At 42.2% G+C, this 25,237-nt stretch overlaps 1 protein-coding gene across 1 annotated transcript in view; it reads right to left on the minus strand.

Moving 5' to 3' along the window:
* taok1b (TAO kinase 1b) overlaps positions 1 to 14,406 on the minus strand; it is a 377,870-nt gene extending 363,464 nt beyond the window's left edge. The window contains exon 1 of the mRNA XM_061739766.1: positions 14,403 to 14,406. The gene's annotated coding sequence lies outside the window, so the exon portion shown is untranslated. The remainder of the gene's footprint in view (positions 1 to 14,402) is intronic.
* Between the last annotated feature and the right edge of the window lie 10,831 nt (positions 14,407 to 25,237).

A 25,237-nucleotide genomic window follows, 5' to 3' on the forward strand; every position in this document is an offset into this window, starting at 1 on the left:
CGATCCCCCGAATACCCTTACCTCCGACCGCAGGCCAGACAGCTGGCAGCGGAAAGGCGCACGGTTAGCCCAGAAATGATCCCTCCAGGGAGGAGCCGCGGTCAGGGCGTACAATATCGGAGAGAATTTGATTCAAATCCCTGGCCGAGTCGAAGTCGTCGCTATGCCTCGGATGACCCGCTGTTTTTCGAGCCGGAACCCACTCGGGGTTACCGCTCGGTCCTCAGCTCACGGCAGAGGTCCCCGTCTCCGCCCTATCGGAGAGAATGTCCCCCCCCACGTTACAGGGGACGCCATCACTGGGAAAGCTCAGATGATGAAAATGATGGACCAGCTCCGTTCTACGGGCACGGTCTTCGCACGCGCCAAATAGAGTCTCTGGCGAGAGACATAGAGCGTTTTGACCCCCACATCAAAGGATCTAACATTGATGACTATTTGAGGGAGGTTGAACGATGCTTGCTCGACCTCCCGGGAGCAACTTCCCGGGAGAAAATTAAATTAATCTGGAAGACTACTTCCAGAAGCGTGCATGTTTTCCTGGAGACCCTGCACCCCGACACAAGAGATCGCTATTCAGCTTTATGTCAGGCGCTGCGTGAAGAATACTCAATATTTTCTGATCGGGCATCCGCCACCTTCGGCGCTTTTGCGATCAAACAAACGAGGTCCGAGCAACCGAGAGATTACTACTGGCGACTTCGGGCTGCCTACTTCCAGGGGTGCAACGCCCCAGGTTTAGAGGAGGAGCAGGCATTTAAGTCCCTTTTCCTGCATAACCTTCACGATAGCATAAAGTATAATGTAACCATGTACTGTAAAACTAGGGACCTACAGATGCGGGACATCAGAAGGTACGCACAGATTGCCTGGGAAACTAGGGCGCGACCAGCGAGGGCCCCTGAGCACGATACCGAGGTGCTTGCAGTCCAGAGAACTGAGAACCGTCACGTAGAGTTCGGAGACGAGGTTTTCCGTGCCTGGACTGGACCTGAACCAGGTTCCAGGGACCACTACCAGCCTCGCCCGCCGCCAGGTCAGTCAGAGTACCAACCACAGTACAGGTTAGAGCAGCATGACGAAGGGGGGTCTAACTACCCGGCCAGACAGTATGACGAGTATGAAACCGCTGCGCCGAAATACATTAAAAATAGACGGAAGCGCCACAAAGATGACCTCATTGAGGACGTGTGCCAGGCCCTCGAGGGATTAATTAAACCACCTCGCTCCTCCGGGCCCCCTGAGGACCGGGGCACCAGGCCACCGACAGAATGACTAGGCGGACCCACCCCCCCAGCCGTGGCCAGGATCTGCCTGGTGGGGGTGGACAGGGCAGCGCGCGCAGGCGCACGCCCCCCTTCTCTGATTTCCCTCGGTAAACTGGTCCGTAATGGACCGGATCGGCGTGTTGATTGCTCATCAGTTCTTAACAGCTGTGTTTGTGTCCTTGCTTTCCTAGATACCGGTCCCGGGGTCAGACCCATAAGTCCCGCCTACGTTTTCTCCTTAGATGCCGTGCCATTCTCGGGGGCCCCGAGACCACTTGAAGGTCGTGAGGGACTCTTGTCTTTAGATTGGCAGGCCGGTGCTTTGCCCCACGTCATGCCCCCTCTGGGACCGAATCCGGAACCAGAACCCCCGCCCCCAGGGGACGGGGACCGAAAGGTCAGCCAGGTACCCCTCGTCAACCACACCCCCTTCTTGCCCTCGTGGGAAAAGGGGGGGTCAGGTTTGTGCAGCTCCCAAATAGTGGAGACTGCAGCACGCGCACGCATGACAGTTTCCGGGTCACACTTGCGGGTGGATCGTGGGGGGACGGTCCTGAAATCCTTGGGAGGGAACCGTTATCTCCTCGCTGCCACCTGCTGGTTTACCAAATGGGTGATTACTGTCCTCCTACTGAGCCATGTTTTCAGCCGCCGGGGGGCTCCCCGGCCGGGTGGTCCGGACAGAATCACACATTTGGCCTTAAATGTCATGACAGCTCCCTTTGACACCCGATCCCCACGTCAGATCAAACGAGCTAATCTAACTCTTGTCCATATGCTGCTAGATCTCAGGGTCGTCAGGTCCACGCCACACCGCTCGGTTGCGATGACACCACTCGAACGGACGGCTGGTCAGCAAATGAAGTTGCCACTTCACCCGTTGTACCCGCCTGACAATGTTAGTGTCGCCTCCGCCAGTACCGCGCGCCAGTATGTGACAGACCTGCGTGACCACCCTCGGTCGACTTTTGCATGGGCACAAAGGAACACAGGCGCCGGCGCTGAAGGCACCGGGCCTTACCATGATCGTACGTCCTCTCGAGAGTACCAAATAGGGAACGAGACTTCCTTCTTCCGTTACGGTTCTGTTACGGGACAGACCCCTCCGATCCGTTTCCTTCCTCAGCACCGCTCTGCCAAGGGATTAACACGTAGTAGACACCCACTGAGCCTGGTCTGCTGCTGGCAGTTACGTATCAAGGGTCTGTAATCCAACGAACCTCCCCTTTTCTTTCCAGTTTTTCCCTTATGTTTATCTACCTCACCTTAAGAAGTGATGTCACTGTATTATGCGAGTTAACCATTTTTGTATTATTTGAATGTGTTTTGTTCATTTTCATACTCTTACACCGTTGCATAGATGATTCTGATCTGCCCAGACAAAGCCTCCCACGCTATGCTAACCTCTGAACTCTTAAGTACTGTACCCCTCTGCCAACCAGGACTGCATCTCATGGACTGTTGCACTGTTGTTAGATTTGACAACCAGACCCTGCATTCCCGCCGTCAAATCTAAGGGGGGATGTTGGACTATTGGACTAATATGATTATGAATTCATGACATATGTGAGTGGGTGAACATTTCTCTTGGGCCAGTAAAGGGCCGAAGCCAAGCCAAAGTTTATGCTGCATGACTCCAGACCAGATAACAGACTCCATGGGGTTTACGACACCTGGGAGGGGGGTCAGGCGCAGTATAGCCCCCACAAACCCAGCAGGGTTCCTGCCAGACCTGGAGGAACAAAGGAAAAGACAACGCAAAGGGACCAGGAACAGACTCCCTGGGGTGACGACACCAGGGGGGTTCAGACTCGGTGGAGCCCCCGGAAGCGAGCCCTGAAGGGGGGGGACTGTCCCTCTCAGTAAAACCGCCCCAAGCCCAAAAGCGGGAAGCACCCAATCACTTGCCAGGGGCTGGTGACATCACGCAGCCCGCGGAACTCAAAAGCTCCCGTCCTGCCCAGTGCTCGCTCTCTCCCTCAGCCAGCGGACCGGACAAGACGTGCCTGCCGACCGAGGCAGCCACGGCCGCATCTACCCATTTATTCCTGAGCGCTGCGACGAGACGGGGGGGGGAGCCGCTTCGAGCCTGGAGTGTCCGGCGGAGCGTAAGACCCGTTACCACGGAGCGCACTGCGCTCCCAAGTCTCTCTCTTTTCTAATTTCTCTCTCCGCTCTAAGTTCTCTCCCGAGGAGGGCCTGATCCTCCGGTCAGCCTGCCAGCTCAGCCCGAGGAGCACCCAGCCACCTGTGTCCGTGAGGCCCACGCGCTCAGGAGCCCGGACGGGAGCCCGCACGTCTGACGAGTGGACTGGATCCCCGCGCGCACCGAGACGCCGTGATAGGCTCCGTTGACCAGGGCGGGATCGCCCGGCTGCTGCACGCTGCACCCCTGTCTTTTTATTTCTTCAGAGTCGAAGGAGAAGAGAGAGAGACGAGAGACTGCTTGGACTGAAAGCCGAGAGGAACGAGGCCGCATCGGACTGGAACCCCCGACAGAACCCGCTCCAGATGCAGAATCCAGAGGAGACGTGAGGCTGTGTTTGGGCGATCAGTCAGTTAGAACGGTGTAAAGCTGAACTTATGTTTAATGAGATTACTGTATGCGTATTACTGTACGTTATCATTATTGTGTTCTTTATCATCTTTATTATTATTACATTTGATTCTCTTCTTTTCATTCCATGCATTTAACGTTTATGTTTCATTTTATTGATTGTTGTTTTTCTTGTTAGTTAATGGTTTTGTAATAAGGTAGTTTCTGCCATCAGGTTTATTTGGGTGTTGCGTTTATCATCTTTTGACACCCGTATGTAAATAAATTCTGATTGATTTCTTTATGAGTGGTTGTGTTATTTCATGCAAGATTTGGTCACAAATTGATTTGTTTAAGCAGAGCCTAGTGTTCGGATATCACGCCTTCACTGTTATTCTGTAAGATTTGCTGTTCTGCAGGATAATTCAAATCATAATGAGACTGATTTTCTGCTGTTAGTTATCGAATCCCACCCGAAGTAAGGCCCCGGCGGTGGTGCCCCTACGAGAATTATCATTTTTGATAATACAATTTGATAAATAGTCAACTTTATTAATTATTAATAATTCTTTAATAGAATTATCATTAGCCTTGATAACTGGACAGCCAAGCTACCTATGAGTTGCACAACAATACCACAAAGGGAGGTGTTTTGTACGTATAGGTGCAGATGTTGAACCTTATCTGTGGAGACAGCTGTGGGGAAAGAAACCTAAACATGTCACAATTTCAGCCATATATATCTTGCTGATTGTTTCTTACTTAAAGGAGACCTATTATGAAAAACTTGTTCTCTCTTGCTTTAACATATATAAAGTGGTCTCCCCTCAGCCTGCGAACTCAGAGAAGGAGGAAAGCAACCAAATTCTGCAGTGTCTGTACAGCCGCCCGGATGAGCCGCCCAGTGTGATGTGGATCTACGAGCCAATAAGATTCTGCTCCCGTCGTTACGTAACCAAAATGCGATTTACATAGGTTGGCCTCCGATGCGTGAAACCACGCCCACAACTAACTCCGCCGGCCGGAGCTTCGGCATTTTTTCGTAGCGGTGTATCGCGTCATTCAGGCAGCCAATCAGCACAGAGCCTCATTATCACAGCCCCGCCCACTCAGAATCCAGCATAGATAATGAGGTTTGAGACTGGGAAGATAAAGACATGGCTCAGAGGCTGAATTTCTAATTTATTTAGCAAAAACTATCAGAAGCTTGTTTTTAAGACATTCAAGCCTGTTTAAAATAGGTATTAGATGCCATAATAGGTCCCCTTTAAAAGGAACCCTGGTTATTAAGACTTGTAGTCCCTAATTAGCCACAATTGTTCTCTTATACTAAAATATGTTGTTAGAAACACATAAAATAATCTAATTGCTTTAAAAATCTACAATGTTTATCACATATTTTGACCTGCGGGAGGCGCCATGTTCTACCTGCGCAATGCATTCTGGGGGCGATGACGTAGACCGGTGGCTCTGGGAAGATAAGCCGCGTTAGTTTAACTGGGACAGGTATCTAAAAACGAAGACATCAACAAGGTTTTTTATATCACATTGTTATAATTGATACCAACATTTATCTTTTAAGACCTACATGTCTTAATAGCCAGGGTTCCTTTTAAGATGTTAACTCAGCAAATACCTAAGATCACAAAAACAGGATGGAACCTTTCTGTTTTAAAACATCTGTTTCTGTCTTCACCTAAAGAAGAACTCGGCTAAACAATCTAGTCATACAAACCAGGATGTGTTCCTGCGTTGAGAGTAACCACCAGTGTAGAATCTTATAGAAAAACCCTTCAAACCTTTAAACAATTCCATAAAATCCCAACACTTGTATTAAAAATAAAAAAAACAGCAAATATTAGAAGACAGATCAAAGACGTCATATGAGTTGGAGGCTTTTACGATTTTGGAGCCTGGCATCAGTGGACAGGTAGTGTTCAGCTGAGTGGGAAAGATCATGGAAATACAGCACATACAGTGTTGCATTTGGTTCAGTTTACAGCACAAGTTGTGCTTCTGTCTGCAGTCTCTGGTACCTGTATCTGTGCTTGCAATACTTCCCAACAATTATTTGCAGAATCTTCCTATAATCTGCTTTGTGCTTCGCTCACAGGCTAAACAGAGTGGTTTGTACTCACAGTACACAGAGCTCAAGCTGAAAAGATTAGAATCAAGAACATGGCAAAGGACAAGATATCTTATCTTATGGCTATTTATTTCAAATATTCCTCATTCTTCACAGCACATTAGGCTTAACGCAGGCAAATGTTGTATCGCATAGATGCATCTTATATGACAGCAAGAGAACAGCATCGTAAGGCTGCAGTGTATTGAAGATGAAATGGTAAATAAGTTGACAAAGCTGGTGTAAAATCGGGTCAAGAAGACAAAATGTGAGTGTACTTATTTTGTCTTTTACCTCAGGAAATCAAGACGTTTGCAACAAAAAATGTGAATTATATCATCCAGCTGTGTTTCACATTGTTTCATCTGGATTTCAGATATTAAAATCTAAACCAGATTTGACCGGATTTACTGTTTATCATCAATAAATAATTATCTTTGTTTTAAAATGCTTGCTGGACGTTATCATACATTAAAAGGACTGGAAGAAGGCTGGGTAGTGGTGCAAGCAAATGTAAGAATCGCCAACACAGTTTGCTCTTCTTCAGCTGGAAACACATTTTGCTCAGCAACGTTTGATGAAGAGACAGAATCCACCAAGGACGAGTGGGATCATCTGAAAAAAAAATCAATCAGGACATCACACATATCGCAAGCTTTTAAATAAATGTTAAAAACGGCTGTGAAAACATGAGCCGAGAGCCTCTCAAGTCATCAACAGTACGTTGCTCTTGCATTATAGATGATTTGGCAAACTTCAATTTAGCTAATGAGACCTTGTAAAACAGTTCTGATCCAAGCACTTGGAAAAGTGCAGTTAGAGTGCATGTATACTTGTTTTACAGCGAGCCCTTTGGAGTTTATTGTAAACAAGACTAAGTAATGATATTTGTTCCTTTTTTGATGATTAATGGCCTCTCCAGCGGTTAAAAAAACATGTCATTTTTCAGACGTCTCCATAATGTGCATTACCAGATTGAGCATCTGATCAACGGAAACAACCTGTTTATGATTGTTCCAGACCAAGTCAGGCAGGCATCGTGAGTTTCCATGGTAACTGTTATGAAAATGTATGTAAATTATCTATGTTTTATAATGTTTGTAACTATAATTATACTCACAGCATTACAATTGGAAAAATACTGTGACAAGATGAGTGTTGGAAGCAACTTTTGACCTATGGAGGGAATGTGCATGACGTCACAGATGTGACTTCACAGTGGGTTACGCCCACTGAGTGGCAGAAAGACTGAGTGGCAGCGTAAACTTTCAGTTTGAGCAACTAGAAAACATCTAAAATGGGAAAGAGCTGTTGTGCGATCGACTGTACTCATAGATTTAGCAAGAAATCTGAGTTATCATTTTACAGACTGCTGAAAAATAAGCTTAAGAGAGACAAATGGATCACTGCAATTCACAGAAACAACTGGATTCCTTGCACCGAAACGTGGATTTGTGGTTCCCATTTTGTACCAGGTAATGTTGGATTTTTGGGTAGCTAACGTTAAACGGTCAAATCATAAAGTTCGGTGTCCTCATCACTTTAATTTCTACAACAAATCCTGCCTTGAAGTCGGACCAAGCGTCAAGACTTTTGTAAGCCTTCAAGCTTTGCTTCATGTATTTCCCCGGCATAGAAATTAAGTACATATAAATATCAGGAAACTGGATTTGTGGACAAATATTAATGTCCATGGACCACTGGTTCTTCAGGTAACTGTACGGGTCACTGTCAAGTCCAACTGCCTTTAATTTAAGCCGATAATCGGCTGTTATCCCGTCTTCTCCACTAGTTGTAGCTGTTTTTGCTGATGTTTTGTCACTCAGTGTGAGTAAGGGGGTGTGGGAAAGTGACGTCAATGCAGACCCTCCATTGAATGTGGCTACGGGACTGCAATTGATTGTCACAGTGGTGGTCATGATTGAATTAGATAAACTTTGGAGACAACTGAATGCTTTGCTTACACCGGTATTAACTTCAGTAGCCAGGAGGAAGCTGACACTTATGTTAAACTGCCTGACTACTCCTTGTACAAGTAATAAGATTGTTGAATCTAACCTCTCTCTGTCTTGTGTCTCATTCAGTAATGCAGTCTTATTGTCTTGAGTATTTTCTAAACCCTCAAATATTTGCAAACAGTTTGTTTTTGAAGAAATCTCAGTTCTCATTTGGTCTCATTTGATATTCCAAGGTGTGAAAAACACACCCCAAGGTATCTCAGCCTCAAACAAAGCGCCTTTATATTCAGCCATATGTGAGGGTTTGTTGTGAAAATGATTTTCTGGCAGGAGACTTGGTCCTCCTGTTGAGCAGCTTCTTCACCTTCTGGACGCAGGGAGACGCAGAGCTGGATGGAGGAGCAGAGACATGTGGGTGACACCACCACCTGTCCGTCTCCTGCACGTCCATCCAGCTCACCGTCTCTCACTTCAGCTCTGTACCTGCTTCACGCACTCTTTTCAAACAACAACACAGATTTCTTTTCCAATTTAACAAAAACAAAAAGTCAAAGATATACAGTAGATTTATTTTATGGATATAGATATGTTATATGTAGGTATGTATATAGATATATTGAGTTATATTATACGTACAGTATTTATCTATATTAATATATTTAGATTTATAGTTATTTATAGGTATGTCAATATATAGATTTATAGTAATTTGTATGAATGAATGAATGAAAATATATTTATTTCGGTCAGGTCATTCTTAATGTAGACACCAACTGAAAGCATTAGTTCACATAAAAAAAAAAGAGAGACCTAACCGAAAAGGAATAGGCTGAAGCTATTGCTTATTTACGCCTACCCTTCTCACATGATCAACTTATTCAGATCTAACATACAAAACATAGTACAAAAAATAAATCATATTGTTTACACAATCCCGAACATAATTCCGTAATAGTATCATCTACTGGATCCCTCATATTTTTCAAACACATTAAACTTAAACAAACGTTTGAATGCATGAATCGACTGGCACATCTTCAATTTTTCAGCAAGTGCATTCCATATATTTACACCCCTTACAGTAATACATTGATCTTTAATTTTAGTCCTAGACTTTGGTTTTTCAATCATACGTTTCCCTCGAAGCTCATATCTACTATTTTAAACATGCTTACAATTTTACTAGGTAACAATCTGTTGAACACTTTGTACATTATCAATGCTATTTTGTATTCCACTAAATCCATGAATTTAAATGCCCTTATTTTAATAAATAGTATGTATATAATTATAATTTAATAAATAGTATGTATATAATTGGGGGTAAATATACTGTATGAACCAGTATATGTAGCATATCTACTCTTATATAGTTAATCAAGTGTTATATCATTACTGTCTATTGTTCTCTATTATATTGTAGTATTAGAGTAAAGTAATGATAATGTAATACTATACATTATAATTACTTCTGTTATTACATATATACATAGTATCACAACTAAATGCTGGGCGTTTGTTTTGTTTTGTTTTTGACTATATTTATATATATATAATTGAGTATTATATCACTATATTGAATAGTTATTAAAGTAGGGGTGTTTGGTTATGTGTGTTTTATAAGTAAGTTTATTGAAACTGTTGTTATATGTAAGAATGTATGTAAGATTCAGGGGTAGGTATTTGTACTTAATTTTTTTACTTTTTTGAATCCTTTTTTTTTAACATGCATGTTCGAAAGAAAAAAAGAAAAAAAAGAATGAATAAACATTCATGTGTTGGTGATTTTTCATAGGACTTTTTCTTCACTTTTTTATGGAAAAAAAAATGAAATAAAAGAAAAATTGAAAGAGCATTTCAAGAGCATGATTGATTAATGGATGGCTGTTATGCGCGTGTGTGTGTGTGTGTGTATTTTCACGTGGGAATAGAAAATGGCTGGATGGAGTTGTTTTTCCCCAGGAAGCCAATATAAAAGCACAAGTAACTAAGGATCATTTTCACACATTATCTCCACTCTGAACACATTTACTCTCCCGTCTCCTGTTAAATATTAACTTTTGCCTTTTTGATATTTCTTGAAAATCAAATTTTACACAAGATTGCAAAACTTTGAACAATCACCACCTTCTGAAGTTGCGGAGCTTGGGAGCAATAATCTGCAGCATTGCTGTCGGCTGCCCCCTGCATTAATGAGCTGACTACATAAGTGAGCTGCAGCCCTGCAGAGCATCTGTGATTAGCCACGTCCCTCCGGGATGCAGATTTATGAGCTTCAAGCTGTATTGTTTTATTGTAAGCCAGATAGCAGAGGCTCAGTATATTTTGTGGTGTTGGCTCTTTTAAATCCTTCTTTTACTCTTTTTTGTAACCATTAATCCTGCGTTAACGGGTGTTTGAGTCCTTAATTAAATATTAAACAGCCCACTGAACTTCATGAGGATGTTCCCCGCAACACTTAAGAGATCCACCTATCCAGTCCAGACACACATATGACGCTTTTCCACTAGTACCTACTCAGCCCGACTCCACTCGCCTTGCCCTCGTTTATTTTCAATACCCACAGATCAGAAGTAGGAGGTTGGAGAAGCTGCTGTGACGTATTTGATTATGTGATCTAAACTAAGAAGACAACAACACTAAAGATGTAGAACCTGGAGGAGATGATTGATGTGCTGCTGGGTCTGTGGCTTGTGTTTGTGGCTTGTGTTTGATACCAAGTTAAAAAATGAGAGTGAGAGAAGCTTCAAGCGGCAACGCTTTCTTTTTTGTGAGTTTGTCTCAGCGCTGCTGAAAAGTCAGCTGGAGCCGTGAGCAGCTATGAAGAGACAGAGCTCCTGGTAGATCTGGTCGTTCCTTATCGCCCGTCTACATCCCTTTTTAATTCTCTCCTCAGCACCAGGTTCATGAACATCTGCACCTCAGAGTTGGATCACCAAACAGACTTTTGCGCTGCCATTGCCTGCTGAATAAAATGAAGAAGAAGCCGCCGTCAGAGTCTCTTTCTCTGATTTCCTCCTCCTGACTCAGACGTCTGACTCCAACCCCCCGACCAATCGGTGGCCTGTAGTGTGATGACGTCAGATACAGCCGACTCAGCCGTTTAGAACCTCGGCAGAATAGATACAGAAAAGTATCTACTCAGCACGTTAGACCCCTAGTGGGAAAGAACCAAACCGAGGTGAGTCGAGTCGGGCTGAATAGGTACTAGTGTAAAAGCACCAATACAGTACATACATGCAGGACAACTTCCCTCCCACTTGCTGCTGTTCAATATCTGCTGCTTAATGTGTGACTTCTCATCGGGGTATGATTATATTTTTGTGTAAACTGGATAATTAGCCACCTTTTATTGTTTGCTCCCACTTTAAAGTGCTGAGATATGTATTTATTTATATATATATATATATATATATATATATATATATATATATATATATATATATATATATATATATAAAATACACATATGTATATAGATTTGTTTAATTTAAATCTCTGGTACCTGTAAAATAGTTCTGCACAGTTCAGAAAGCCTGTAATTATTTCAGAATCACAGAATCACAAGGTGAGCTTATAAATTGATGCATTTTTGAGTTTGGATTTAGCGTCTGCTGTGTAACATCATGGATCATAATATTGTCTTTCAGTCACTCGCCATCTCTATGTTTTAAGAGGTGTAGACGTGGAAATGAGGATGAGGTGCTGAGTGAGTCTGAGAGGGCGGAGCATAATTGGATGAGACCTGGCGAGTGTGATCGCTGTACACATGATGTTTTCTCTGAAGGGCATACTCCAGCAAGTACTGCAGTTCAGATATTTTAGCGGTAGAACAGCACCAACTTTCAGTTTTAGTCTCTAAAACCAGAAAAGAAACTCCTCCGTGAAGTGTCACAACTACTTTTCAGTGAGCCAACTCCCAGGATTAAGACTTCAGATGCTCATTAATGAGAGAACGTACTTGAGTTTTGGCATCCAGGCTTTCATCTAATAAGTCCCTGTTTATTAGACACGTTAAAGACAAATAGCTCTTACTCCTTAAATAAATCCATGAAAGACAATGAGTAATTGGAGAGAACCATGCAGAGGGAGAACTGGCTCCCTGGGGGTCGCCTCATTTACTCCATTTCTGCAGAGGGAGAGAGAACGAAAGTCAGCTAACTAACGTAATAAATGATAAGTACAAGCAAATTCAGTCCTTGCTGTGCATTCTGTAGCAGACGTGGACATGGACTTGGAGAACATAATCTTGCAAATAAAGTCTGCCTTTTGTGGCACCATAGAGGGGTGATGTGAGAAAAGTAAGTGTTCTTAGAATCCTGATGACTGAGTATTTTCTGCACAGCTCTGTTTTAGTCTCTACTGGAATTTGCAATCATTTTGCTCGACATGCTGAGCATCATTTGGAGGTCAGCAGTGTTCAGAGGTGCAGTGAGGATTGATTATTAAATGATGCAAGAGGCTATGTTTATGGCTAGCATGGACATTACTCAGATGTTTGAGACTCCCTGACACAAAGCTCTTTGAAATGCTGTTAACTTACAACTACAGATATATTTACATTAATAAGGTTTCTGTCAAGGTTGACATTCCCCCCAGCTTTCAGTTTCTGTTTTGCCCCGTCTGTGTCCCATCTGCCCTGATTGTGTCTGCACCTGTGTCTCGTTATCCCCTCAGTATATCTGGCGGACCCGGGTTCTGTCACGTGTGGGGGTAAGGTGTGGACCCAAACGCAGGAGAGAGAGGGAGGCTGGAGGCAGGAGTTCTCAAAAAACACAAGGGTTTATTCCATGAAGGGTAAAAACAAAAGCGCTGCTTGGCAGGATCAAGATTAACTCACGTATACAGGGATCGAAAACCAGGAGCACATGGAGGGAAGAACAGTACGGTCCGACAGGGAACAAGGGAATGACAAGACCAGATATACACAGGGGATAACGAGACACGACGAGATACAGGTGCAGACACAATCAGGGTAAATGGGAAACAGGAGGGACAGAACGGAAACTCAAACTTGGGGGGAAGTGTCAAACCCTGACAGTTTCATTTCAAAGACATAACAGACATACATTTCTGTTACATACTACAGCATCATCACTACTCTTGTATTTTAGCATTTTTAACATGATCATTTGAGGAAGCAGCTATTCCAGTTTTATTTAAACAAATAATAATCTTAGCCTTGCACACCTTTTCTTCCTCCATCTTGTTGTCGTGTACTTGTCTCCCAGTGCCACCACCGCCTCTGCTGAGAAGTGATGCTGATGGTACAGGTCTAAGTTGTTGCACTCCTCTTTATTAAGTTTATCTAAGTTTTTGGTTGCCATGGCTGACTTATGCTCAGGTGATGCTTTTAGGAATATTTCATATTTAAGAAATATTCACCCACAACAGACGTATATTTTCTCAGGAATAGCTTCTTCCCTCAGACTGTCACCAGTGTGAACACACACACACACCTCCTCCCCAGATCCATCACACACACACAAACACCCCACCTTCCCCACAGTCGGACTGCTGCTACTTGAAGCTATATGTTTGCACTGCTGCACTGTTGCACATTGTTTTGTATATATACCGTTTTACAGTCTATTCGATTTTATTTTGTACTATTCTATTTTATACTTATTCTACTTTTTACTTATTTTTTTTTTTTGAAGGAAACAACACTCCGTGCTGCTCTTAATTTTGTTGTATACCTCGCATAATGACAATAAAACATCTGAATCTGTATATTTTAAGATTAGTGAATCTGTTGCCATTTCCTCAATTGACCTTGTTCATTTCATGTTAATCATGCAAAAATTGTTCCCTTTTACCCCGATTATTACTGACTGTTTTGGGAGAAAATCAATTAAGGCTCGAGAGTGGTCGGCAACACAAAATGAATCACACACACTCGCTTTTGCTATAATGATATATGAATACATTTATTAAAAGCAAGCATTGCACATACAGTAGAAGGCACCCACACAATTGCTCTTTTGCTAGGATAAATATGTCAAGTTAATGATAGAGCAATAGATCACTGACAATTACACAGGGCTAGGCCTTATAATAACTCTTACCTTGACACACAAGGACTGGAGAGCCGACAGTCCTGGGCAGAGTGGCCAAAAACTCCGGCTGGGCGTCGTGCACAAAACCCGCAGCTGACTCTGCCCGAACTCCCGGTTGTCTCCGTCTTTATAACTTTATCAACATCCTAGCTCGCGAAGGGGGGGGGGGGGAGGGCCCCTTCACCCGTTTTTTTTTTTTTTTAAATGTGGCAAAAACAATAAATACTTCTATATTCTCAAGAAGCAGACAAAACAGCAGGAGTTGAAGGAAGAGGAAGGCAAGAGTGGTGCCGGTGGTAGTCGGAGCGCTCAGAGCTACGTCCTCTAAGCTGGGAGAGCTGCTCCTTTTTTTTTTTTTTTTTTCCAAAACCAACATTTTATTGGACAAAATACAGGTACAAATTTGTGAGATTTATAGCCTCTAGTCCAAGTTTAACTTTGCAAATAAAGTTTTGGCATGCTGTGAAATAAATCTGACTTCAAATGTTTTCATGCACATAAAACAAATACAGTATATTATATTCCCAGATACAAAAGCAGAAAACTGGAGGTAAGATGACTTCAAGTTGCCCTGCATCACTGATAACTGAGCATCATTTGAAGTTGGACGAGTACTTGTGCTGCCCAAGTGGGTTATACTTTATAACCCACTTGGGAATATAATATCTATACTAAACCATCTTTCCTCAATATGCAGAAGGTCTGCAGCTAAGCACTTGGAAATGTTCTTCAAAATGCTTGTAGGTTCAGCAACACGATGCGGATGGAATGGCTGTGTTGGTTGACTGGGTCAGATTCATCAGTTCTTATATTTGAGTGAGACCTCTGCAGACGGAGGCACAGCGAGCTGTGAGTTAGTTCTGGATTATGCAGACCTCACAGTGAACTTGGAGATTAGTTTTCCATGTTCAGTATTTGGCTTTGCAACGCCCTCCTTTTGTCTAATGTCCTTAGAAACACTAGGAAACTGGACCACATTACACCGGTCATGAAATCAGTACACTGGCTTCCAGTGAGTCAAAGGATAGAGTTTAAAATCTTCCTGCTGGTCTACAAAGACCTGAATGGTCTTGGACCAAAGTACATGCTGGATCTGTTAGTTCCTATGAAGCTCCCAGACCCCTGAGGTTCATCTGGATCTGGTTTGTTGTGGTTCCAGAACCAGAACCAAGCAAGGTGAGGCAGCGTTCAGTTATTCTGCTCCTCACCGGTGGAACAAACTTCCTGTAGACCTGAGGTCTGCTCCAACTGTAGATCCTTTAGATCAGGGGTAAAAACATTACTGTTTACTGAAGCGTACTCTTAAAGGAGACCTATTATGGCATTTAATGTATATTTTAAACAGGCCTTGAATGTCTTAAAAACAATCTAAAGCTTGTTTTTCTACATAAATCAGAAATTCAGCCTCTGGGCCATGTCTCTAGTTTTACCGCTTCTAACCTCATTATCTGTGAGGGATTCTGAGGGGAGGGGAGGCTATGATAATGAGGCTCTGTGCTGATTGGCTGCCTGAATGACGTGTAGCAGGGGAGGGCACAAAGCCTCTCCGGCCATGACACTGGAAGATTCATCCGGGCCAGGTGTGCAGACCCTGCAGAATTTGGTTGCTTTCCTCCTTCTCTGAGTTGGCAGGCTGAGGGGAGACCACTTTATATATGTTAAAGCAAGAAAAAACTTGTTTTTCATAATAGGTTTGTGAAGTTAATCAACGTTTTTGAATTAAATTGTCATTATGAACGCAACAGAATTAGGTAAACTCAGAGAAGTTGACTGCTGCGTTTTTCACAAGTTTACAATTGTTAACAGAAGTTACAGGCAGGCCATTCCCTGATGGTATTTAGGTATTTATGGCTTTGTTAACAGCTGAGCAGTGTCTTTAGACACATCTGTGCAAAGCCTTACAGAGTTTCTTGTTTGTCCAGAAGGAGCTCATTTATTGACCCTTCATGTTGTTTACGTTAAGCTGACTTAAAGGTTAGCTAGGTTTAGTTGGACCATCTGATAACACGAGACCCCCATGAAGTTTGGCCTGGTGATTTCTGGTTTGTAAATAACCCAGTGTCTTTAAAAACCATTTGTTCAAACCTCCAACAGAGGGTCCTGTTTTAGTTGACCTCTTGACTCTTTGTGTTTTAAGGATGTCTGTTTGTTTCTTCATACTAAGAAAAGTCATGTGTGTGACCATCTGTTTTTGTCAATCGTCCATCTATACATTCACTGTTCCAAATATGGTCATTCCTGTCATCCTTTGCTTAATAAAAGCGCCAGCTCTGCAGAGAGCCAGTTGAGAGAAGTTCTGACGAGCTAAGAGAAGGGCCGTGTTGCCTAAAGCTTCTCAGGATTCCTCTCCAACCTTCTGCAGAAGGCCATTGAAAATCATTTCTGACAGTTTCCGGTGTCTTTTTCTAAAGTTATTAATATTGTGATGACTTTTTAACCTAACATTTTGGTGCCGAAGGACCCGGAATCTCTCGAGCTGTGACGATTGGGGTGGCGTAAGATTCAACGGGCGATCTAAATCTGTCGACAGCCGGTTCCCGACTTCAGGGACGGGGCCAGGTTGATCTTGCGCTGTTCCGGAGTCCAGACGACGAGATTTCCCAGCCAGGGAAGGGCACTAGGAGACTGGTGAGAGACCTCTTTTGAGTGAAATTTCTGTGTATACTAACAAGAGGTTAGCGAAAACGGTGTTTGGCGGCGGGTCGGGGACCTGATTTTTATGAGGCATAGGGGCCTCTAAAAATACTGCCTAAAGAGCAGTGCGTAAGACCAACATCTAACTCGGTCGGGGACCGGCTTTTGAATGTCAGAGGACTTTAAAAGTACAGGATAACGAGGAGAGGTTTCTTGGAAATGATTTTTAATGGTTGTGTTTTATGTTTGTCTAATGTTTGCCTGATGTTTATGTCTGTTCAATGTGGGGTTTCCAAAATTGAGGGGAAAAATTTAAGTTGTTCACTAAAAGATCAGGCTAAAACCAAACTGTTAAAAAAGGAAACTTGTGTCCTGAGAGAAACTTAAGAAAGAAAATAACTGGCGAAAAATAGCAGAGGCGTGGTTAAGCTGAAATTTATGCTTAAAGAATCTCAAAAGATGCTTAATTGATGGGGAGACGTCCTCAAACTTCAAGACTTTAAGACTAGAAGAAAAGACAAGAAAATTGCGAACTTGTGAGGAGAGGATGGATTTTGGGAGAAGTGGGGGCTGCTGCAGGCTGCAGCATGAGGAAGTCTGTGTCTGTGTGTCTCTGTGTGTGTGTGTGTGTGTATGTGGGAAACACTGTCTGTGTGTGTGTATTCATGAGACCTTGTGAAACAGCTGCAGAGTTTGCAGAGCCAAGCTGCAGAGAGAGTGTGTGTGTGTGAAAGCGTGCTCCAGCAGTGGGTGCAGCGCTTTACGAGCGGCTGTAAGGCTCTGTGTCTGAGGGAGAACTTTTTTGTGTTTCTGGAAAAAGGGGGGTTTTTCAGTGGTGAAGTGAAGTGAGCTCTCCTTTTGGAGGAGACGTAGAGATGTGGAATAATATAGTTTGTTCTATCATTCTAAGCCCTGAATGAAGGCATAGAATCATAGAAGTTTCAAATTGGGTTTCGTACAATGAAATTAGCGCCGCTGTATTTTTAGAATACAGTGGAAGGGTGTGTTCATTAGCCTACTGTCATTTGTATGTCAGTGACATTTTACACAAAAAGGATTGTATGCAGGAGTAACAAACCCGTTGTACAATCTTTTTAGAAAAGAAGAACTCTGAGTGCATATTAGCTATTCACACTGAAAATGTGTACATTTGTGATCAGTGTTGCTACCATTTAGGTTGTGAGTTCATCTGAAATGCACCAATTGAGTTTGGTTAGTGTAGGTTGAGGAGAAGTAATTTACACATTTGCAGTGATACACAAACCCACATGCAGATGATCTGAAGTGTGTGTTTAATGTTAGTGGGGTTTTGTCTATGTGTAGTTTACGCATGGGAATTTATCCCATAATTTTCTTAAGACTTCTATGAGTTTTCATAGAAGAGCATGCATTTGTGTTGCAGCATGCAAACAGAAGATTAAGAATCTCCTGAAGACTATATGATTTATCTGGAGACAATTTTTCTGACAATTTTCTGACAATTTTCTAGCATTTCTTTTTTATTTGGGGAAAATAGAGCTCAACAACAGTTGAGAAGGCATTATTTGATAGAATGCCTCCTTTAAGTCCGATGTTTTGTGACTGTGAATTATTGTTTATACATACAATATATATATATAAGTTCACTGAAGACTACTGTTTAGGTTGCAGGAGAGTTGCTGCACTGACAGTTTTTGTGTGGTGTTACTTTAATAAGATCATAACCCACTTGGGTTGAAATAAGAACGTTTTTCAATGAGAAATTCTGTAGTCTAATCTACGGTGGGAGACAGAGTTTAAAAGGTTTTGCCCCATCTAATCTGGTGATGGGAGGGGGGATCTCTGAGGGACATATATATCCAACCCTAGAGAATCATTAAGTCAGACCTGCAGACTTGCCAGGGTGCGAAGGTCAAGAAGTGGGAGGGCCACTTATCTGGGGAGCCTGACTCTGGCAGCCTGACTCTTCCAGGGAGAAGTCAACAAGGAGGGGGTCTGATGACACGAAACCCCCACCCCTGTCGGCATGCAAAAAAAATGCTGTGAAGCAGACCAGTGCTTCCAAGGAAGTTGTTCCCCCTGGTGGCTAAGTTGAGCCATAGGGAGTTTCTATGGCTCAACAGGAGGGAGTGGGAGTATGTAGGGGTACATATGATACATCATGAGGATTAAATACTAAATACCCTTTAAAAATTTTTTAGTTGGAGTTTTCCGACATGTTGCAGATACAACATGAGAGGACCTATCCATTTGAAGTTGTTCATATGGATTTCATTCTTGGAGTGAACTAATGGCCTGTTAAGTTAAGGCTCAAGAAAGCCATGGCCTGAATGACGGCCATTAGTCGGACTGTACATGAGAATCGTCTTCTTGTACGCTGCTGTTTCTTCCTCTCTCCCTCTCCTAAAGCAGGAACTGCTGAAACTGGGTGACCGGATCCTGAGTTGAGTGGTGAAACGTCATCACCCGTCAGGACGGGCCCTTTTGCTGTCCAAATCAGGACACCGACAGCACCGGCAGCAGTAAAGGCTGCTGACCAATCTACTGCATTCACCAGTTGCAGTGAAAGCTAGCAGAGAAATTCCAGGCTCGAGTAGTGCAGGAAGTCGGGCGGTACCACAACCTTTGCCCGCCGAAGTAATCAACTGATGCCTACTCGCCAGCCACAGCCTGAAGATGACTAGCCAAACTGACTTGCGACAACAAATTAGGAGAGGAGTCCGAGGAATGGAAGAGACTTTTTCACTACTGAGTCATGCTGACATAATGACTGAGATTACGATTTCGATTCCGACTATTACTGTCTTTGTACTGTTCTGTGTTTTCATTACCTGTATGTTTACGATGACACTGGAGTGTTTTATTTTGGGTGCTGTGAAGTTTCAAAATGACAAGAGTAGGGAAATGTGAAGTTAATCAACGTTTTTGAATTAAATTGTCATTATGAACGCAACAGAATTAGGTAAACTCAGAGAAGTTGACTGCTGCGTTTTTCACAAGTTTACAATTGTTAACAGAAGTTACAGGCAGGCCATTCCCTGATGGTATTTAGGTATTTATGGCTTTGTTAACAGCTGAGCAGTGTCTTTAGACACATCTGTGCAAAGCCTTACAGAGTTTCTTGTTTGTCCAGAAGGAGCTCATTTATTGACCCTTCATGTTGTTTACGTTAAGCTGACTTAAAGGTTAGCTAGGTTTAGTTGGACCATCTGATAACACGAGACCCCCATGAAGTTTGGCCTGGTGATTTCTGGTTTGTAAATAACCCAGTGTCTTTAAAAACCATCTGTTCAAACCTCCAACAGAGGGTCCTGTTTTAGTTGACCTCTTGACTCTTTGTGTTTTAAGGATGTCTGTTTGTTTCTTCATACTAAGAAAAGTCATGTGTGTGACCATCTGTTTTTGTCAATCGTCCATCTATACATTCACTGTTCCAAATATGGTCATTCCTGTCATCCTTTGCTTAATAAAAGCGCCAGCTCTGCAGAGAGCCAGTTGAGAGAAGTTCTGACGAGCTAAGAGAAGGGCCGTGTTGCCTAAAGCTTCTCAGGATTCCTCTCCAACCTTCTGCAGAAGGCCATTGAAAATCATTTCTGACAGTTTCCGGTGTCTTTTTCTAAAGTTATTAATATTGTGATGACTTTTTAACCTAACAGGTTCCCCTTTAAATTAAATACTCACCTGCTGTACTCTACTACTGCCCTTACTTTTTAACAACTTGTGCTCTTTATTATTTTACCTCTTTTCTTATCATTTTATTTGTTATTTAAGCTTACTCTTAAATTAAATACTTATGATTTTTGAAAACCGAGCGAAGTTACACTAGTGATGGATAAGCCCTGAATACAGGCATTGTGATGTAGAATTGTCAAATTGGTCTGATTCACCACATGAATCGGCACAGATTACTTTTCGAATACTGTATTTGACCCTGTCTTTGTACGTTTTGACCGTATAGAAACGTAATTCTCATCAGTTGTGTGAAATAAGACCTGGAAACAGGCATTGTGGCATAGAATTGTCAAATTGGTTTAATTCACTGTACGAATTGTTACAGATTACTTTTGTAATACTGTATTTGACTCGGTCTTTGTACGTTTTGACTGTATAGAAACATAATTCTTGCCATTTTAAGAATGAGATGTACCTGCTGTACTCTACTGCCCTTACTTTTTAACAACTTGTGCTTTTTATTATTTTACCTCTTTTTTCATCCTTTTATTTGTTATTTACTGTTTAATTGTGTCTTGCCGCTTTCGATGTTGATGCACTCTGAATTACTTTGTGTTGAATTCTGCTCTACAAATAAACTTGCCTTGCCTAATGTGGCTGATCCGAGGTGTTCGCCATGGAAACCTTTCTAAGGACCACCGAGATCATTAACAGAGGCCGTGCGGTTTTATGAAAGAAAAGGCCTACATAAAGACTCCACCGCTCTTTTCTGATATGCAGTTTTTAACTGATCTCTGTTGGAACATTTACGTGTGCACAGTTAGGACCCTCAAAGCATACACAGACATGATCAAAGAGAGCAACGTCAGTAACCACGACCTCAGAGAATGTTCATGCCCTTCATTCAAAAATCAAAGAAATGGCTTTGGTTAAGATAGGCTGAGTAAGTCCAAAGTTATAAAGACAACATTGTTGTTAAATTACTCCGTCCTGGAGATTAAAATGAATGTTCACCAATGATCAACAATCATCTTCAAGTGCAGCTGAAATAACTATACTGAATTTTCTTGTCCAGTATTTGGTATTATGGCTCGAATGGATGAAATCAACCTTGGAGCCAAAATATGAAAAGTATGGAAAGTTTCCCTAAGCTGCAGTGGAGGGAATCATTCAAATAAGCAGAATCTCTTTTTATGAGCTTTAGTTTCACTTATATGCACAACTGAAGCTTGCAGGCTGGTGAAACACAATAGCTCCTGTTATCTTGGTCAAAACAGATAATGTTAAAAACATAAATCTAGAAAATGTTTAAAAATAAAATCATGGATTGAGTATATTTTCTTGTAAAGGACAGTTAATGAAACTAAAATGTTGTGCGGTTAGAGACCTACACTCTGAGTTGTTGCTGTCAGCCAGATGTCGATACAAAAGAAACGCTAAGTTTGATTAAATTTGTTTCACTCACTAAGTGATTCCTGTTTTTTTGAGATGTTAATTGCACTTTCTCTTGCTACTGATCAGTACTGCGATTGGTAGTTGGCTGCAAACAGAACCTCAACTTTCCTGGTGAGAATGCTGAGCACAGCAGGAGTTAGTTTTCAGTACATTGAAGGAGTATTTGTACACCGAGTCTCTAAATATTACTTTGCTCCACTACAATTATTTGAAACTACAGATTTGGCATTTCCCTTAGATTACACGTCAATATTGAGAGCTAGTTTATTAAACTCTTATGGCGCTTTTCCACTAGTACTTACTCAGCCTGACTCGCCTCGCCTCGCCTCGGTTCTTTTCCACCAGGGGTCTAACGTGCCAAGTAGATACTTTTTCTGTAACTATTCTGCACGAGGTTCTAAGCGGCTGAGTCGGCTGTATCTGACATCATCACACTACAGGCCACCGATTGGTCGGGGGGTTGGAGTCAGACATCTGAGTCAGGATGTGACATCAGTGAAAGAGCGACTTGCGGCTTCCTCTTCACTTTATTCGACAGGCAACGGCAGCAAACGTCTGTTTGGTGATCCAACTCTGAGGTGCAGATGTTCATTAACCTGGTGTTGAGGAGAGAATTAAAAAGGGATCTAGACGGGCGATAAGGAACGACCAGATCTACCAGGAGCTCTGTCACTTCATAACTGCTCGTGGCTACCAGCTGACTGTTCAGCAGCGCAGAGACAAACAAAGAAAAAAAAAAGCGTTGCCACTTGAAGCTTCTCTCACTTTCATTTATTAACTTGATATCAAACACAAGCCACAGACCCAGCAGCACATCTATCATCTCCTCCAGGTTCTACTTCTTTAGTGTTGTCTTCTTCGTTTAGATCACACAATCAAAAACTGTACGTCACAGCAGCTTCATCCAACCTCCTACTTCTGATCTGGGTATTGAAAAGAAACGAGGGCAAGGCGAGTCGAGACGGGGTGACTAGGTACTAGTGTAAAAGCGCCAGGGAGGAGATTTAAATGCATAACTGAAAAACTAGCAGATCACAGGGATGAGGATTAAAGGGGGGGGGGGTTAGGCAAGGGTCAAACAGTAGTAATATTAGGTGGCGGGCTGAAACACAGCACACACAGGCAGCTCGCGAGCTGGCAGGTAACTGTGAGTGAATGAGACTTAAATACGAGGAGATGGTGCCAACAAGACACAGGTGCAGCGCACGAGGGCCGGTAATCGGCAGCAGATGGAGACATGGAAGGTAAGACAGACTTTAGGATGCCTGAAATGAGAATAAAAAACATTTGAACGGATCTGAGAATGAAAAACAGCTCAGAAGACGTTATGATGCCAAGATCCTGAGGATGAGATCAGCGTCTGGGATTCTATTGTTTTGCTCGGGCATCCGTCTCATGTGAATGTGTGATATTTCTGCAGCAAAAGAACCCAGAAAAATATTTTAGCAGCACGATTTGTAAATAAATATGCCTTTCAAAAACGGTGCTTTAAATGTGGGTCAGGTTTAACCAACCTTACAAGCATCACTCACACTTTACCTTTGATGAGAAGGTCATTCTACTTCTAAAATCACTTCTCAGTTGTTTTTTTCTTCTAAGTAATCTGAGACTTATTAGTAGGAGTAATGACACAGATGTGGACACCATTGTTTGGGTTTTATCAGTCACCATTTGATGGATTTGTCCTTCTTTGCTTTTTTTATTTTCTTTTCTTATTATTTTTATGATTAATTACTCTTCACATATTTTCTGACACCTTGATACTATCATCAAATTCCTTCATTTTTTTCCAAACTGGTGCCATATCAGACACATCCTCTCTTTACTCTATGTTTTTCTATTATTATCTATCATTTTTATCAATATTTGAAATGAAAATGATTTTTAAAATGTTTAGTAATAAAGTTTCTGAATGATAGTACGGAAGAGTATTAGGTCCAGGCAGGAGAAAAATTTAAATATTTTAGAAGAGGAAGATTTTTTTTTCATTATGCAGATCGTGAAAAAAGTCAAAATGTCGATAAAAAAGTCGAAATGACGATAAAAAAGTCAAAATGTCGAGAAAAAAGTCAAAATGTCGAGAAAAAAGTCGAAATGACGATAAAAAAGTCGAAATGTCGAGAATAATGTTGAAGTACAATTTCGAGAAAAAAGTCCAAATGTCGAGAAAAAAGTCAAAATTTCGTGAATAAAGTTGAAATGTTGAGAAAAAAGGCGAAATTTCAACTTTATTCTTGAAATTGTATTTCAACATTATTCGACTTTCTTCTCTAAATTGTACTTCAACAATAATCTTGACATTTGGACTTTTTTCTCGAAATGCACAATAAAAAAAAATATATTCCCTTCTTAAATATTTTTTCTCCTGCATGGCCCTAATACTCTTCCGTATGATGGTGCAAAGAAAGTGGCTTCATGTTTTTTTTACATTCGACTTTAATAAGCCGTCCATGCAGATGCAGCATGTCTGGACTGCTCGGCGTGTTTTATTGCCAGCTGAGGCCTGACTGAGTTTAAACATCAATACACAGCAGAAAACCAAGTTCACTCTGCGATAAGCTAAATGTCATTTGTAGAGACTTCTCAGGGAAATCAGTCTCCTCTCCTCTTCCTTCTACCTGCTAATGGCAAAGTATAATAAGCGAGCTGGGAGCTGTCCCGGAGGGTACACCTAATCCCGTAGATAAGCAAACCAAACAAGAGGAACTATTGCAGTCATATCTCAGTGATCAGATTTGAGGTTATGAAGATAGAGGCTTAGGACCGTTATCTGTGGGCTCATCCTAAAGACACGACAGCTGCAGAGATGGCATCACACAGAGCGACTGAATAACACAACCTCAGGACGGCTGCTGCATGAGGAATTATATCAACTCACGAGGAAAAAATGAAAAAAAATCCATGACATTTTCAGACTTTTTCTCCATAGCTGAATATAGAGACCGAGCAGAAGATTTAGTCAAATCTTAAACATGGAGGACAATAGAAACACAGAAATCTGATAAGGGCTGAACTGAGGAAGCCTTTCAGAACAAAACAAGCAAACTAAAAGCTCATTTTACAGGAAGTGTGTATAAAGTGAGATTTTAACGGCAGGTCGCAGGGGCTGATGAGGAAACTGGAAATAGATCTGCAGAGGTGGGATGAGGAATCCTGCTGTACTGCTGAGTCATTCAATTGCTCATCAAAATTATCTCAAAGAAAAGTTGACACATTTTGAGATGACAAGCAATGCAAATGTTTCTTTTTCGCCTGGGTTTTAAATCGGTTGAATCATTTCACAGCTGTTATTACTCAATCACGGCAGCCGTGCACTTTATGCAGGTGCAACTTAACATCCGCAGTTTGTTTTCTTTTATTTTTTCGTTGCAGTGAATCCTGCCGGAGCTTGGTGCAGCAGAGAACAATCCTCTATAACAAAGAAAAAAGCCCATTTGACTGATGACATGAGCCTCTACCACATCCTGATCACATATTCCTCATAATCACACCCTGTCCCACTACGCTTCACTTCTGACTCATGTCTGCAGCGATGAAATAGCCAAAAGTCA

This window comes from Cololabis saira, chromosome 14, assembly GCF_033807715.1.
Source record: "Cololabis saira isolate AMF1-May2022 chromosome 14, fColSai1.1, whole genome shotgun sequence".
Classification (NCBI taxonomy): domain Eukaryota; kingdom Metazoa; phylum Chordata; class Actinopteri; order Beloniformes; family Belonidae; genus Cololabis; species Cololabis saira.